At 37.8% G+C, this 19,102-nt stretch overlaps 1 protein-coding gene and 1 non-coding gene across 2 annotated transcripts in view; both read right to left on the bottom strand.

Annotated features, from left to right (window-relative positions):
• sprt (PDZ domain-containing protein sprite) overlaps window positions 1-1,472 on the bottom strand; it is a 130,352-nt gene extending 128,880 nt beyond the window's left edge. The window contains exon 1 of the mRNA XM_083128426.1: window positions 1,039-1,472. The gene's annotated coding sequence lies outside the window, so the exon portion shown is untranslated. The remainder of the gene's footprint in view (window positions 1-1,038) is intronic.
• Window positions 1,473-18,828: 17,356 nt separating this feature from the next.
• TRNAP-UGG (transfer RNA proline (anticodon UGG)) lies at window positions 18,829-18,900 on the bottom strand. Its single transcript has one exon. It is a non-coding gene; the product is annotated as a tRNA-Pro (tRNA).
• Window positions 18,901-19,102: the final 202 nt, after the last annotated feature.

The raw sequence follows: 19,102 nt of genomic DNA, 5'->3' as shown, positions 1-19,102 counted from the left end.
ACCTCTCACATAAGATTATTTTTTGGAACTTTGAAAACTGTGAAACCATTTTATTCTTTGATTTAAATGGTAGAGTATGAAAATAAACTGGTTCCTGTGTTTTCTACTCAACATTTTTCGATTAACTAGTATTTACTTCGATATTCTGTTCTAATACTAATTGAATGATGGATGCCAACTTTCAAGGGGAATCGACAGACCCCTTCCCAACGCTTCAAAGTTAGACTGACAATTTAGAAAAAAACTATTTCTCTACAATTCATGCTGAAGAAAATGCATATTGTATTTCATTTGGAAGAGCAATTTCACTTTTGTATGTATAGCTCTCAATGCGCCCGTTATTTTAAAAATGAATAAAAAGTAAAACAGATAAATTATAATAAAGCAAATATTCCAGAATTACTTAATATACTGTCATCATGTATTATATTTATTGACATATATTAAATGCGTTGTTACTTCAGGTTATTGGGGTGGGAACATGTTGCACAACACACTAAATTAAATACTAAGTAAACATATTTTTTTCATATTATTGGGGGAAGTTTCCCGTCAACTACGCCCGTGAGTATGTATGCACAGATGAACGTTTATCTGTGTAATAATTGCATAAAATTACAGATTCACTATCTTCCGCCCATGGGCGTGCGGAAGGGGGGGCACGACCCCCGGAAAAGTAATATCCACCTAAAAAGTATATAATTCACACAAAATTTCATTTCAGTCAGAGTAATTTATGTGAATTATTATAAGTGCGTTGAAGGAACATGATAATTTCAGACTGACACAGTGTTTTTTGAGAGGGCATGACTATTATGGGGGAAAATATGTCTCCTTTGCCCCCCATCCTGGAAAGAAATTACTTTGCTTGCCCCTCCCTAGAAAAAATCCTGCGGACGTCCATGCTTTCGCCCAATGAAACTATACGAAAGTCGGTGTATTTGTTGTATTGACAGGGTGCCGGGGAAATTATCCTGATATGGTAAGGTCCCAAACACTTGGAAACTACTGGTACATACAAGGGAAATATTATCTTACCTCTCTTTTGAAGATCACTGGCTATTTCCGTGCATATTCACATCCACACAATAACGAAGCTTTAAAAAATTAAACAGCAAATACAACTTTTTTCACTTTACATGAAGTATGTTTAAAGAATTGTGAGTATTCTTTAAATAAATAAATTTTACCGTTGTATATTTCCCGCTACACTTTAGGATTTGTAGCAATAACCGATAGCAAGTTTATATATTCGCGTTTTTGGAACTTTTAATTATGTTAACACCACACAAACACTAACCGCTACACTATTTTGACACAATAGTCGAAAACTACAAAAAAGGGAAGAAAGACACGACACTATTTGCAGTTTCCTGTATGTAATCCAATATATTTGTTTCAAAAATCCCAGTAAACGTATACTGCACAAGACCACTCGCGAGAGCAGCGAGCTCCAACTTCACAACACGGCACGCTCGTCGTCACTGGGCACTGGCAGATGGTTTTCTCCCGCAATGTTGTTACGCTTAGTTCTGTGAAGCGCCGATAGGAGGCAGTTGCCGACGTTTGAAAAGCCGACAGCAGAAATTGTGTTTCAGTGCATTTGGTCCATTAAGTGTGCATTGTGTAAACGCTTTTTTATGACCTGATTGTGAGTACTTACGAAGTCATTAATTAGTGAATCTGTATTTATATTAAATCATGAGACATTAATTATACAGACGATAGTTGTTTCATGTTTGTGTTTGAAACTACAAATGGACTGTTACCGAAATATCACCTCATCCTCTCTCTTACTTTCACTATCTCTCTCTCTCCTTCTTTGCTCTCCACTCATTCTCTCTTTTCTCTCCCCACATCCACATGCCCTCTCTTCTATTTTGTTACACCCTCTTTCCCAAAATTTCACGCCCTTTCTTTCTCTCTCCTTGTTTCTCGCTTTCCCTCTCTTTCTTGTTCTCTCTCACTCTCTCACTTGGTTTGTCCAATCAACCATTTAATTACTTCATAATTTATATCCATCGTCGCGATTGACCCACAAAATAACTGAATTCGTCAGAAAGAGTTATTCTAGGAAATTTAACACGGGCACACATTGTTTTTTGACTGATTGATTGAGTTGATGTTTTAAGTACACTTTATGCACAGTAAGGCTAATCGGGACTGAACCTACAGTTTAAAGTGGGATCCGAGTCACTATGTGCCTCCACCGGGTATCGAACCAGGGACCCCTTGATAGGCACACATTGTGTGTGTGTGTGTGTACTATTATATATATACAGGGTGTATATAAACATGTGTCAGAAACTTTAGGGATTTATTCGTGACATCAAAACATAACAAAAAGTTCATATGAACATGGGTCCGCAAATCCTTCGTTAGGGAGGTATGAAAGGAATTCCCTGTAGTGACACCTGGTTGTGTAATGTACCTCAAATGTGCATTTGTACTCACTTTCTTGTGTACAGTTGGGCATGGCATTTGTTTTTTTGTGTCTGATTGTCGTTTGTTCTGTTTTACTGTGACTTCCATCACAACACATCAAAACGATGTATTCAGTGTCTGAAATGACGGATATGCACTACATGTACGGCCTAGCAGATGGGAATGCGAACGCAGCACGTCAACGTTATGCGGAACGTTAACCTGGGAGGCAGTTACCTTGTGCAAGAACGTTTGTACGACTAACCAACGCTTGCGAGAGACAAGCACATTTGAGAAGAGAGTTGCAGATGGTGGGAGACCACGTGATGTACGAACGCCTGAGCTTGAAGAACGGGTTCTTCGGACTGTGGATGAAACTCCATCAACCAGTACAAGGAGAATTGCGAGAAGGGAAGGCGTTAATCACATGACGATCTGGAACATTCTGCATGAAAATCTTCTGTACCAGTATCACCTTCAACGGGTGCAAGGATTAAATGAGGCACACTTTCAGCCACGAATAAATTTCTGTCAATGCATGTTAGGGCAGTGTACCGTGTTTCTGCAGTTCTTAGCATGTACCTTATTCACTGATGAGGCTGGCTTTTCACGTGATGGGATCTTAAATTATCATAACAATGACATCTGGGCTTATGAAAACCCTCATGCAGTGCGACAAGACAAACATCAACAGAGGTTCAGCCTCAACGTGTGGGGTGCAATCATTCATGATCATCTCATTGACCCCTAATTCTTTCTCAGACATGAGTTGCTGCATTTACTTGCTGATGTAGCTCTAGACGTCATCCAACGAATGTGGATTATGCACGATGGTGCTCCACCGCATTTTACACGGATAGTTCGCCAGTATCTCGATGGGGACATTTAAAATCCTTGGTGTATTCAACTCCCGTACCCCATGTCGATGTTCTGAGGGAGCGTATCCAACATGGATTTGACCAAATGCGGAACACACCAGGAGTTTTCCACAACGTCCGGCGAAATATGGAACGCAGGCTCAGGGGATGCATGGAAGCAGGGGGTGGTCACTTCGAGCAATTTTTGTAAATGGCAATGTGTTTGGTAAATGTATCATTTTTGTGCCATGAATATTAAATCCTTTCATACATGTAAATGTGTTTGGTCAATGTCTCATTATTATTTCCTTTCATACCTCCCTAACGAAGGATTTTCGGACCCATGTTCATATGAACTTTTTGTTATGTTTTGATGTCAAGAATAAATCCCTAAAGTTTCTGACACATGTTTGTATACACCCTATATATATATATATATATATATATATATATATATATATATATATATATATATATCAGGAGCGTATATTCTAGGCTAGCTAGGCTATCTGCGAAGCCTGACGTCTAGATAATAAAATACAGGAGAAAAATAGATCAGAAATTGTAAATAAAATTATTCATATCAGTGAAATTATGATGGTGATTCCTGATTTCTTGTAGGTTGGCAACTTGATTCCTAGTGAGTTGGCAACCTGATTTCTTGTGAGTTGGCAATCTGATTTCTTGTGAGTTTGCAACCTGATTTCTTGTGAGTTGGCAACCTGATTTCCTTGAGTTGGCAACCCCCGATTTCTTAGGAGTTGGTAAACTTATTTCTATTCATAGCCTAGGACCACGTGACATTGTGAGATAGCCCACATCTTGGACTCAGTATACGCCACTGATATACGTATATATATATATATATATATGTGTGTGTGTGTGTGTGTGTGTGTGTGTGTGTGTGTGTGTGTGTGTGTGTGTGTGTTTTAGACCTGTGTATAGGGCCGGTAGCAACCTACCACCATGAGCTACGAGTGAGTAAAGTAACCCGTTCACGGATATCTTCTATAACGGCTGAGGGTTCGACGTGCTGACCCCATGTCACCCCATTACTGGTTGAAGATCTCGACACCTCTAGGTAGGATTGTGGAAGGGAGACTGGCAGTCGGGAGTTAAATAGGCCAAGGCCCTTACGGGCTGTAGAGCCACGGGTTATTATTATATATTATTATATATATTATTTGTGTGTGTTTGGCCTCTTTTCAATAGAAGTATTTATATTTGATAGAGAAATACGAGAACGTCTTCTATGAAATAATTCTATTTCGAGTGTAAAAAAAAGGCATAAAGAAGGTAAGTAAAGCACGAATCTGACAAATCTGCAAATTAAGTGGCATAAAAGACATCAGCCATTGAAATATTACTTGTAAAAATCCATAGCCCGCTACGAAGGAAGGATCGTAGCAGGCTATGGAAATTATGGTGTGGCTATTGTTAAATATAGTGCTAGTTTGTGTTTAAAACTGAACGTGAGCTTTTACAGAATTATCTCCTTCCCCCTCTCTTTCCCTGAGCGATAGAGAGGGTGTGTAAAATAGGTTCGAAAAAACCTAAAATAGGTTATAAAAATCCTAAAATACGTCCTAAAAAGCTAAAGTTAGGCTCGAAAAATCCTGAAGTAGGTTCAAAAAAACTTAAAATAGTTCAAAATTCCTGAAAAATGCTGATTAGGTATGGTCACCGGCAATGAAAATTGGACACCTATATTCTGAAATACGCACTATCTTGCATAACGTTGTGTGTGTTGCCTAACCCTACGGCGATGGAAGAACTTACCGTTGGAAATTTGCTATTATATTCCACTCTTCGCCTTATAGTCAGGCAAAAATCCTTTTTTCATGTTATTCACAGTCAAACTCCGAATTTTGTCTGTGAGAATCATCTCATATGCTGAAAATAATCTTACAACAAAAACATAGTCAGTGGTGCAAACTTGAATGCTGAAATGTTAGTTTGCAAGGCGTGAATGCCACAAAACACCAAAGTGACGCGAAAGTGAGGAAGACCACAGATCAGACTACTTTGGATTGTACACTTCGCAACATGTTATTTGACCGCCCCGAAAGAATTCTAAGTCCCGAAATCGTAAACTTAGCAACATTGCACTTCAGCTCCAGGTGAGAGTAGCCAACTTTGAGTAGGTCCTTCCACTAGACGAAAAACGCTGCGGTGATAAGTTTTCAATTTAAAACTTTCCAAAGTTTCCATGAACTTAGAAACTATAAACCGCTATTATAATACGCAATCAAACAGAAATAATAAATTGGAAAAAGAACCTTGAAGGATATTTACGATTCTGCTTGCTCGACTTGAAATTTGGGGGGTTTGAAACACTGAATAGATTTTTTCTCCACCTGGAGGAAATTGCCATCAAGTTTGTGCAGAAAGAAGCAAATTTGTGAGGAGTTTATGCGACATTTTATTGACAATACCTTGCATAATATCGAACAGTTCTCAAAAACATATATTTTACACGACTTGTCGAGAAAATGTGCTTGAAACACAGGAAGGTGGGAGTCTTCATAAACGTCAACATATTTTTAAGGGTATTAAGTCGTGAAGTCAACGTAGAGCAGTTGGTTAGGCACTGATATCCTTGTTTTTCATCAAGCGTGAAAGGTCGCGGGTTCAAATCCCACCTTCTCCTCTTTCTTTCTTTTCTTTTGTTTGCTGAACAGATATAGTTGATATTAGAATATTTAAGAAATAAATCCGATGCACACTTGAGGGACGTCCCTTCTGCGCATATTTCCCCTTAGAAGTTGGAGGTTTCCAGGATTTAAAGTTAAAACTTTTCTTTTTAGTTATTGTTCATATGTTGTGTTAACACACACATCATGATTAATTCACAAATCACATATATGTATTCAGGATGCAAAATGTAATGTTATTTAAGTTATGTATTGTTTGTTCTTCACTGACACCTAAAATATTGATTATTTGATTTCGATATACTAAAAAAAGACACACAGTTATGTTAAGTAGTGATGTAGTGCAGTACTGTAACGAAGGAGAGCGTTTAATGAGTTCAAATTGCTAAGATTGGTAATTTTATGTCCGTTCCTTCGTAATGACTGTTGTCAATCGCCTCACCACCATCTTACCATGCGTCTAAAACTAATAGTAAATCGCTAATTAACATAAATAAATTGTTATGCGACGAAAGCCGATGCGATAAGGAACTACTAATAAGTATTTATATAGTGAGTGACAAACAAAAAATTCAAAACCTCATAATGATCGTTAATTCCTCACTACTTTGTATCTAAAATGTTTGTCTTCTTTGAACAGAAAATACGAGTATCAGATATAACAAACTTTCCGCACGTACTTTGCAATATTCGAAACCACCATTACAGACTTAGCTCTATGTAACTTGATTCTGCGCATTCCACGTGGCATGTGACTTCCTCCTATCATCGAAATAACTTTCTCCTACTATTTCCTTTCCTCTCGTGAAATACAGAGACCAATGTTAACTTCTTAGCACGGTGGATAAACTTTACACCCAACGAAATACTTCTGAAAAAAATCCTGCCTAGGTGGAGAATCGAACCTACTACCTCCCTCGTAAGAATCAAGCACGCTGCCTTTCCTCCAGGTAGGTCATGTTATGATTAACTACCAGTTTGAAGAAACTAATTCACACATAATGTCATATCTATAATTTCCTCATGGCAATTTTCATGAGGAAACGAATTCAGATAAAATCGAGAAACGCTGAAAGGGAAAAATGATGAACATGTCTATTGGCGTTTTGTCATATTTTGTAAATTGTGTAAAAATTCCGTGTTTTGAACAAGCAATCGTTTAGTTACGAAGTATTTTGTTGTTTGTTTAAAGTAGGAACAGGAAAGCGAAAAGGAGTAATTTGAACCAGACCCCGTTTGACAAGAAACTTCAGATTTTTTCCAAAGACTGTATGAAAAGAGAGAGGAACGTATGAAATATAAAATATGTGTGAAATTAAAACAATGGAAACTTTGAAAGATAATACTAACGAACTTCAAACTATGAAAAACATATTTTCGTGGTGGAAAACTCCAAGTCATTCTCGAACTATGAACTTGATGTTTTTCTTTATTATGAAGTGGAGATATGGGACGATACGATCCCTCAGCAAGAAAATTTTAAGTAAGCTACCTCCAACTTTTTCAATGGTCATAATTACTAATTAGGGTCCGGAAGTTGATAAAAAATCAACTTTTTTTCTGACCCTTAAAAACAATGCTAAACCTGATATCACGTCCGTTTCCCTTCAGTTAGAGCCGGAGAACACTTTCTATTTTACATTTTTTTTCATTTTTCGGCCTTATTTGGCTTTTAGTTTATTTGTCAGTATTTTTAACAGTTTTTGTTGCATTTTTACTTATTTTTGAGGTTTATTTTTCTCCTCCCCTGTTGTTTCGTGCATTTTAAATGCATTTACTAGTAAAACTTACATATTTAGATTTCTTGACATGGTCCTTTTACAGGGTGGCGACAGACCTGGAAAACCTGGAAAACCGGGAAAAGTCATGGAATTTGAGGTGTCAAAAAATGTCAGGGAAATGTCAGGGAATTTAGTCTTCATTGACTTTTTTTTTATTTTTTAAATATCGTTATGGAACTCTGCACGGGAACAGGAAATCTCGTTCGTAAGTTTCGGCCTCAACTTTTAGGCCCCTTTTATGCGCAACACAACGATGGCGCCAGAAACCAGTGATGGCAGGAGAGAGAGAGAGAGCAATTTCTCTCGCCCGGGCTTCTCGGCGGGAATTTTAAATTCGAACACTCTTTGGAGGAAAATTGTTATAACTCTGGCACTAGGGGAGCAATTTACTTCTCATAACTTTTGTTATGCAGCTAAAACATCATCGCATGTAACCGTGTACAATTCAGAACGCCGGATCGAGAAAGAGGGGCTGGGGAGGCGACCCCCGAATTTTAATGAAGAAAAAACAAAAATCTGGAGTTTGCCCCCTCTTCTGCCGCTATTTTAGGGAGATGGCGCAAACCTTAGTATTCTCTTCACAGAATGGACGTTTCCAAAGAGAATGAAACATGTTTCATGTTCTTTGGTGCCATACAAGTTGAATAATAAGCCAAAATGTGAAACAACGTTTTTTACGAAAAATAGGTAATTTGCATATTGCTCAGAAAGTTGTTATAACTCTGGCACTATGAGAGCAATCTACTTCGGATAAGTTTTGTTTTGCAGATAGAACATCAGAGCATGCAGCCGTGTACAATTCAGAACGCCGGACCGAGGAAGGGGAGTTTGGGGGCACAACCCCCGAATTTCAATGGAAAAAACATAAAATTCTGGAGTTTGCCCCTTCTTCCACGGCTATTTTGGGGAGAGGGCGCGAACTTTAGTATTATTTGCAAAGAATGGACATTCCTCAAGATAACTTAACATGTTTCATGTTCTTGGGTGCCATACAAGTTAAATAATAAGTCAAAATGTGATTATTATTTTTTTACGAAAAATAGGTAATTTGCATTTTTGGAGGAAAATTGTTATAACTCGGGCACTATGAGAGCTTCGGATAAGTTTTGTTTTGCAGCTAGAACATCAGAGCATGCAACCGTGTACAATTAAGAACGCCGAACCGAGGAAGGGGTTTGGGGGCGCGACCCCCGAATTTCAATGGAAAAACCATAAAAATATGGAATTTGCCCCCTCTTCTCCCGCTATTTGGGAAGAAGGTGCGAACTTTAGTATTCTTTTCAAAGCATGGACATTTATCAAGAGAACGTAACATGTTTCATCTTCTTGGGTGTCATACAAGTTGAATAATAAGCCAAAATGTGGGGGGGGGGGGCGACCCCTGAATTTCAATGAAAAAAAAACAAAAATCTAAAGTTTGACCCCTCTTCTCCCGCTATTTTGGAGAAAAACCGCGAACTTTTGTATTCTATTCAAAGAATGGATATTTCTCAAGAGAATGAAACATGTTTCATGTTCTTGGGTGCCATACAAATTGAATAATAAGCCAAAATGTGAAACACCGTTTTATACGAAAAATAGTTAATTTGCATATTGCTCAGAAAATTGTTATAACTCTGGCACTATGAGAGCAATCTACTTCGGATAAGTTTTGTTTTGCAGCTAGAACATCAGAGCATGCAACCGTGTACAATTCAGAACCCCGAACCGAGGAAGGGGTTTGGGGGGCGCGACCCCCGAATTTCAATGGAAAAACCATAAAAATATGGAATTTGCCCCCTCTTCTCCCGCTATTTGGGAAGAAGGTGCGAACTTTAGTATTCTTTTCAAAGCATGGACATTTATCAAGAGAACGTAACATGTTTCATATTCTTGGGTGTCATACAAGTTGAATAATAAGCCAAAATGTGATTATTTTTTTTTTTACGAAAAATAGGTAATTTCCATTTTTGGAGGAAAATTGTTATAACTCTGGCACTATGGGAGCTATCTACTTCGGATCAGTTTTGTTTTTCAGCTAAAACATCATAGCATGCAACCGTGTACAATTCAGAATGCCGAACTGAGGAAGGGGGGTTTGGGGGTGCGGCCACCTAATTTCAACGAAAAAAAAACAACAAAAATCTGGAGTTTGCCCGCCGTTCTCCAGCTATTTTGGGGAGAAGGCGCAAACCTTAGTATTCTCTTCAAAGAATGGACGTTTCCAAAGAAATTGAAACACGTTTCATGTTCTTGGGTGCCATACAAGTTGAATAATGAACCAAAATGTGAAACTCTGTTCGGAATGTGGCATGGATATGTTGCGGGGAGGGGGAATTGTTGGTCATCAATATGAATTTCCCAGGCTTGCTCCAGACCTGTATCACAGTTTTCACCCAAACATAAGAGTATGAAGGTCCAAAAAGCACATTCATTTCGTAATCAGCACCATGATACCATATGGTATCATCGGGCGAGTACGACCTTACTCTGATGATACCATATGGTATCATCGGGGGAGTAAAGGTAAAGCCTCTAAATATTATGTGGAAAATGCATTGAATGATCATCTTTTCTTGTCCATATGGGAGTAGTAAGGACACTTGTCAACAGATGGAGGGGATAAGAGCGGGTGGTGCCATCTGATAGTTGTCGGACGTCGTAGTAAGGCATTTTGTTGTTTGCAGGCAGATAAAGGAGGAGCAATTGTGGTGATGGAAAGAGAATGGTACGAGAGGAAGTTTGAAGACCTAAAAGAAAACGGTTATGGGGAGATTTGTGTCACAGAAGAAGAACAAACTATAAAAGAAAGGGTCTTACAAGACTGTAGGAGGAGTGGGATTCAAGAAATGCATAAAGGAGACAGGAAGACTACCAAGTTTGAAAGGCTTTCCAAAGATAGACAAAGAGGAGATAAAGTTAAGACCAGTAATGAACTGCAGAAACAATATTTTGGAACCCTTGGAGAAGAAATTAAAGAAAGTTATTGAAGTGTTAGTAACACAGCAAGAAAGCAGAGCAGTTAAGAACAGTGAACAAGTATTAGACCTCATAAAAGGACTTAGTTAAATGAGATGAAGACGACAATGTTTAGCTTAGACGTGAAAAGTATGTTCCCGAGCATCAAGAGGGGACACGCTTTGGACATTATTAAAAAGAGAATGGGACAAGAAATTGTAGGAGAATGGGATAGTGAAAGGTTAGTGAAGGCGCTGGAAACCATTTGGAATAACGGTTACAGTATAATGGGGGACAAAATAATGTTAATGAGTGAAGGACTGAATATAGGTTCTAGCCTAAGCCCAGCATTGGCTGAATTGATTATGAATGAATGGGGAAAAGAAAGTGATAGAATAAGGTGGTGACAAAATAATTCTGTTTTGCAGATATGTGGATGATTGTTTTGGCATATGGAAGGGAACGAAGAGGCAGCTCGACATTTTTGCCAAAGAAATACAAGATGAAGAAAGAGGGATATTATTAGAACTTGAAAATGAAGAAGAAGACAAGTTAAGCTACCTAGATATATTGATGAAAAGGAAGAGAGGACAAGAAATTGAAACTCCTTGGCATCAGAAGAAGTGTGCAGCAGGGGTATTCTGCCACAAAAGAAGTGATGTAAGTGAGGTGACAAAAATACATTTTATAAAGAATATGGAGGACAGAATAAAGAAAATATGCACGAAAGAATGTGAAAAAGAAGGCAAAATAAATAGCCTATGGAAACAGCTGGAAAAGAATGGCTACGAGAAGGAGGATAGACTGGACATAAACAGAAGAAGAAAGAAAAGGGGTAGAGGAGAATTGGAAGAGAAAGAAAAAGAGGAAGAGAAAGAAAAAGAGAGAAGGTTTGGAATAAGGAGTATGGGGAAGACCACAGAAAAGATATGCAAAGTGCTTAGGAAAGCGGGCATTAAAACGTACAGGAAGGGAGGGAGAAGCATCTTAAGAATAGCGAAGAATGCAAACAAGAAATAGGAAAACAGAGAAGAGGAAGAGGAAGGGATTATCTACGAAGTGAAATGTAAAGAATGTCAGACTGTGTACATAGGAGAAACGAAAAAGAGGCTGAAAGACAGGTTGAAACAACATAGGGATGATGTACGACTTAAGAGAAAGAGAAATGTGTGCACATTTCCACATAGGATTATACTGGCTGTAAGTCCAGACGCCAGAGCCTCGTTATTCTGCAAAATGTAGTCCGTGGTGTACTACGTAAACAGGGAGATTGCATTTGGCTGTCTTTATTACACCCCTACATTGAACGGGGATGCATCCTTATTATTCCTATCATCAGTAGCTATAATGCCTTACAATCCCTCAAGAATTGATCGATGTCACACCTGTCAATGCATGCGAATACATCTGCTAAATGTCCTTGACCTCCGTCATTATACTGAGGATACGTTAGCTGTTTGGAAAATTTGCGATTCTTATTACCCAAGTTTTTACGCAAGAAAGAAAGGTTTGCGAGCATGAAATTTTTGTAAGGGGACCAGGCCATTGAAAAAACGTGAATAGTGGAAATAATAATAATAGTTTATTTATTTAAAGTAGTAAGAACAGTTAAAACAACTTAACAGCATTATGTCACAATTAGCTATATCAAAGAATTAACTCATAATGGTTTCTATAGCAAATCACATCCTATACCTAAATATAATATTTTAAGGGAACTCATAATTGAAATCATCGATTAATAAATAATAAATGAAATAAATAATAATAATAACAATAATAATAATAATACCGGCCTCATTCCCACATGATTCTACTTACTCTCTCACCCGAGGTGGGAGATAATCCAACCAGTTACGGGGTGACGTGTGGTCAGAACGACGAACCCTCAGTCGTTGTTGTGTTTTCATGATCGGGTTAAGCTACTCATAATAATAAAAATAACGAGTATGATTATTATTATAAAATAGTGCTAAGAGTTATCAACTAATAATATATTCGGAATAAAATTTGCTTATTATTATTATTAGACTCCGTCTCGAACACCAGGTGAGTGTATATTCAGCAGAACTGTTTATTCTACATTATTTTTACATTACAAACTGTTTGCTTACGAAATGTATAGTTATTCCATTTTGTTATTTACTTTTACACACACCTCTCAAGAAAAAAGAATTAAAAGTTAGGGACAAGTTTGTCATATGCTTTATGTTGTGTGACCTCTCATAAAAGTCCAACCACATTCTATATGGAAGTAAATATGTTTAGCCTTTTAGGTGAAACTACAGTTGACAAGGGAAAGGCACCTGCTAGAAAGTTCTAGAACAACTTTCTAATAGTCTGGAGGGAGTAATGTTTGTGTATATATAATGCCCTGTTTTTGTATCTTGTTACATTTGTGCTTGATACAGAGTCTGAAGAAGACCTTGCTAGAAGGTTGAAACGTTACGTTTAGTTTATGTTTTTAATAAAATAAATTACTGCCTTGGTCAGCATATTTAGTTTTTCATAATCATGGAAACAAGATTTAATGGTGTTACTAATAATAAATACGTAAATATTTCAATATCATATTTACTCGAATCATTCAATCATAAAAGCAAATCACTTTCTTCAAGAATTGACTTTTCTCTGCCAGCCCTGCTAAATTTTCACTTTCGATCTACTGATTTATACGAGGGGTGGCCAGAAAGTAATTTCCAATTAGTAGGGACATTGATTTTTCACAAACACCAAAACCGTGTGCCAATTTTTGGTGGCATAATATATCGGTAACTTGTCACGTGAGATTGATTGATTTTAATTTTTTGGGTGCGTCGTCACTTATGGTCATTATGCACCCTTCAGTATATACGGGGAAAATTCCATTATCTAAAGTCCTTACCTTAAAATTAAAAAAGGGGTATGGAAAATAACTTTCCCAAAATAACTTTCAAGATATCAAACTCTCACGAAGAATTGACTTACAATTTGAAACAGTAGTTTAAAAACACCATGAAGGTATAATTGCAGATATTTGCCAGAAAATGCGCTAAAATGAAAATGTGAATTTTGGGAAAAATAACACCGTATAGTAAAAAATAAAAAATAAGAAAATACACCATTTTTTTAAAAAAAATAACAAAATATCAATGTCCCTACCGATTAGGCATAAATAAGACAAGAATATCAGTCGTAATTTATTGCATTAGTAACAGTGAGTCCTAACCTAATTTTCGGCATAATCACCACCGTTGTTCTGGCATTTGGCGTAGCATGGCACTAAATTTTGTATGCCCATGGCATATGTGTCTGACAGCAAAGACTGGAACTATCTCTACCGCAGTGTAGCTGTCAAATCCTTGCCCTGCCAGAAACCTCTTCAGTTAAACAAAGAGATGAAAGTCTGTACATTCAAGGCCAGGGCTGTACAGGGAGTGGTCCAATATCTCTCACCTGAAGTGATGCAAAGGGCCCGTGTGTACTCAGCTGTATGGGGTTGTGCACATTCGATTGGCCTTCCGTGAATTGTCTGCACCATCGTCTCACCATACTATCACTCACGACGTCTGGTCTGCACACCTCACACGATTGCTGGTGGCTCTGTGCCAAATTCTGAGCGTGCAATGTAGGCTACATCGCAGTCGGTGGGAGACTGTATGAGAGCTACAATCTTTAACCTAGAACTGTCCTAAAACGGCTGCATTGCAACTGTACCAGATTACAATTACATGCCACTTCTTCCTGCCTGCATGTGTGTGTGTCGCTCTCCGACCACTAGTGCTGCGTATAGGCACCATTGGAGCTTTTTTTGAATATGCCCCTCGTATATGAACTTTCAGAAGCTTTTATTATTAGAGTGTTCCTGTTTAATGTGTGGTTAGCTAAATCAGGTACCTATACAATGCAATTCTATAAATTCCTTGCGTTCAATTTCTAATACCTACATACTCTTTTCGTCAGCAGTAATGGTATAACTGCATGTTGTCAGTTTCACAGTACTTCACTTGGATATACTGTACTGAAGCAAAAATCCCATTGATAATGTAAGGAAATATGACACTTTATTTTGTTCGATTCAATTGTTTCACTTATATGCAAGAGTTAAGTTGTTTGCTTTACAGAGAAGAGAGAAGTAGCTTTATGCATTGAAATATGAGTCCGCACTCATGGTTCTTGCAAGCAGATGGTTCCAAACCTCAGTGGAAATATCAACATATAATACCGAGACTGATAAATTACAAATTGTATTTCTTAATCATTCACTCTTCACTCTTATCTCATTTAGTCGTAACTTTAAAAATAATCAAGTATTTTATTTTAAACTTACTGCGTATGATAAAATTCCGTAATCCTTCCCTAGCTTGTTAATTGTAATAATTTTCCAAATTCACTATTTTGCAGTTTGAATTCAAATCATAGAGAATAGAGAAATTAAGTTAATTTCATAGAAGATAATATTGGTACTTAACCAAACCATACGTGGATCTGTGTGAGTTTATTATTTCTATTTGCAAAAACGTCGATTTAGTTTAGTTTGTAATTGTCAGGGAAAAATGTAACTTTTGTCCTGGAAAACCTGGAAAAGTCAGGGAATTTAATTTCTGCTTCTTTGTAGCCACCCTGTTTTAGCAAATTCACCATGAATCGAAAATACGGTCAATGGAAAGCATATTATTATTATTATAACTGAAATGTTTGGCAATGGATTAAAATACTTTGTGTGAAGATCTACTTTGAGGTTCTATTTCTGGACACTATTATCGCTTTAATCTGTAGTTTTAAAGTAAAATTAGTCACAATATTAAATGCAATTACACTCTGGTATACGCGAAACAGAACTGTATTTTCGGATGCTGGCCGACTACAGTATCATAGAGGGCCAACTCTGAAAGGAGATAAATTGGTTGATTTGGTGTTTTAAGTCAACTTTATGCATAGTAAGGCTAATCAGGACTGGACCTACAGTTTAAAGTGGGATCCGAACCGAGTGCATCAAATAACATGAACCGTGCGGTGTATGGGGATCGTTTGCTTATGGAATGGAAGGTCATGGGTTGAAACCTACTTCTTTGCAAAATCTTTTTTGGTAAGTAAACGGCTTTGGACGAGGATGCTTATCTACGTTTCTTGGATATTTCCTTTCATATTTATGCCATTTATGTCCAGCATTTCCGGATGCAGAAAGTTGACATGGAAGTTCTTAATATGTGTTAACTTATAACAGCTGAATAAAAGGAAAAGTATTTCCTAAAATCCTGCCAATCACTGAAAGATTAAAAACATTAGTAGAAGCATTATTTGAGGCCTGCACAGTGGCGACGATTATGGAGTGTGGAGGGGCAGATGACCCAGCACTATGCTAAACATTATCTACCAAGGGAAAGAAACTGTCCTTGCCCTCCCCCCTCCCCCCAACTTGCCCCATCAGTTTTGAAACCCAATCGCCGCCACTGAGCATGCATCGCATAAATATTGACAGTAATATCATATAATATTATATTACGTTATTAGAACACTTCGTAATCGGTAAATAAAAAGGAAAAAATAATAAGGACAGCGTGGGATTTGAACCTACGATGTTTCCATCTTGACGAAAACAGTGAAAAAAACGAAAGTGCTGTCATATAACCAACTACTCCAGGAGATTGCTAACAGAAAGCTCAGTAAAACACGTTAATCTCAGTTGAAGCAACATTGTGCCGGAGTTTCGAACCATTTTTCGCCAAGAACCAAGGAAAAGACACACTTTGCAGAATCGTTTGGTGTTGTGCAAGGTATCTTTACTAAACATTTCGCATAAAACCATCATAAATTTGCCTTCTTGCATTCAAATGTGACCTCAATTCTTTCCAGGTGGATGAGAACCTGTTCAGTGTTTCACAATGCACATACATTTTCCTATTTTCAAATTCAGAACGAAGAACCTTGAAATATTTTAAACATTCGTATTCCTACTTAACATTTTTTGTCTACTCATATAATTTATTACTGCTTTAGGGTATCTTTTCTTTATGGAATGTGAAAGAATGAAAAAAAATCACGAGCGTTTTCATTCAGGAAGAAGAAATGTTGCAAAGTTGGCTACTCTTAGTTGGCTCTGAAGCGCTATGCTGCCAAATTTACGAATTCCGGACTTTGAAATTTTTCAGGGCGGTCAAATAAGATGTTGCGAAGTGTACAGGTAACAGTGGAACCAAACATTTTGCTTTCTTAAAGCTTTGAAAAATCACCTTGGACTTGGAAGAAGGGAAATCGACAGAGAGTACGTTTCAAATACGTTCGTCATTGAATGTTTTCGTGACCAAACAAAGCAAATGTCTCTGTGTGACATAAAAATCATGTAAAACCTTTTAAAATATATAAAAACCTAAAAATAGGCTTGATTTATGCGTATAAACTTAAAATAGGTTCTAACATGCAAAATAGTTTTTTTTTAGGTACTATAAAACTTCATCAGTTGTTGCATTTTTTAACGAAACGCTGACATAACTTTTTTATTTCTTAAATACCTGTAAAGGAAAAAATAGGTTAAAAACCTAAAATCCGAGGTCTGCTTACAAACAAACATTTTCCCGGAGTTTGTGCATTATCAACTTTCCAAGTCCCATCGCCGCTGTCATCTGGCTTTTCACAGCAGAATCTTTCAATTGTTGCTTTCACGTAGCTCCCCAATTTTCCTAATGATGCTGCTTAAACACTTGCAATTTGGAGATTTCACCTGGGATCAGACCGAGGATAGCTGGTGACAGGGGCGTAAATAACACCCCCGCAACCCCCGCCGTGCGGGGTGCGCATGGGGTTCGGGGACTCAGTAAGAATGATAAATTAAGAAAGATCGATAGTTAACAAAAAAAAAATCCTCTCGAAGTTAAAATGTATTTTCAACCAAACATATTTTATTTTTACAACTGCAAACAGAAAGTGTTAATCACTAGGAAAGTAGAAATTAAAATCCCAGATTAGAAGAAATCCTTCATTAGATGAATGGTTCAAGTCATTGATTACGTCGTCGAAGGTAGTCGACAGGCAAGAAAATTGTGCTTTTTTACCCTGCTTTAGATATTCTAGTAAATCAAGTAGCCAGTAGATTTCCGAGTTTGAAACAAATCAAAGAAAGCTTCACCTTTTCAAGCCCCACTGCCCTAACGGGGAAAAAACGACAAACAGTGGAATCCGCTACTAATTTCTCAGAAAAATATGAAGAAAATTCATCTTTCACTGTAGTTACAGAAATACTTTGTTTTCGGGATGTAGTACCAACTGAAATCAAAAGATAAAACAGTCGAACATCAGTAAAGTTCCAGAATTCCTCTTGATAGAAATCAATATTCTAGCTAGTAGCATTCCTGACGTATGCACTGCTTATATGCTGTATTTGGCCCTACCTGTGATGTCTTCATCAGCTGAGAGGTCGTTTTCCAAGCTAAAATTGATCAAAAATTACTTGAAAAGCACAATGACAAGAGTGAGAGGGAGTGGACTGGCGATGTTGAATATCGAATGGAATCGGGCTCGAAAACTGGACTTGACCAAACTAGAACAAGGATTTTGCTTCCATCAAAAAACGCAGAGGACTCGTAATTTTTGTAGTAACAGTGAATAATTATAGTATGTAATATTTTACAGTTTGTCTGTTGTCTTGGCCTTCCGTACTAGTTTTTACATTGATTCGAATTACATGAATGTATTTTCATATTTGTATATACCTAATATAAATGTTGGCGTGAAAGAAAGCTTTTTCAGAAAATAAGAGTAGGGGCGCACAGGTGAAAGTTGCGGGGGGGGGGACGCAGAGCGTGTTAGTTACGCTACTGGCTGGTGACTTTTATTAAAAATCAAAAAGTACGCGTACGTTCTGTGAATTTCTACTTCCATTGCTACTCAGTTCCCACTCGAGTATAGCTCTTTTCAGTTCTTACGGCGGGCGGTCCTAGTTTTGCCGAGGGAAGTGGGGAGCGGGCATTACGCAACAGACCAACCAGACAACAGCAGTAGCGCCGAGAAACACGACGCGGCCGGAAAAAGCACTACGTGAAACTCGTTCTACTGGCCGCTACGTTTCTTACCGAGCTCGATTGGTCGCTTCCCCGCTCCCCACTTCCCCTGCCAGCTTCTAGAGCGCCCGCCGTAAGAATTGAAAACAGCTAGAGTCAGAGATTTTCATCACGAAAACAGCTCGGAAAAATTTTCAGAGGGCCTGTCTGGGATTTGAACCCGGGACCTCTCGCACCCAAAGCGAGAATCATACCCCTAGACCAACAGGCCGTCTTACGAAAGATTACGGGAGATCTCATACACATCTTTTACGATTACATTCATAATTAGGCAAAATTGTAAAGAATTGTTTGTGCTTGTTGTATTGTGGTTTGGTGTGGGCTTTTCCGGACAATCTGTCTGGGAGGGTGTAAGTTTGTATTTAGGGGGTCGTATAAGGATAAATGTAGAGCCAAAATTACTATAAATTGGC

Source organism: Lepisma saccharinum, chromosome 9 (assembly GCF_977018435.1).
Source record: "Lepisma saccharinum chromosome 9, izLepSacc3.1, whole genome shotgun sequence".
NCBI lineage: Eukaryota > Metazoa > Arthropoda > Insecta > Zygentoma > Lepismatidae > Lepisma > Lepisma saccharinum.
Note: the sequence above shows the minus strand (reverse complement) of the source record. Positions and strands in the feature narration are given on the sequence as shown.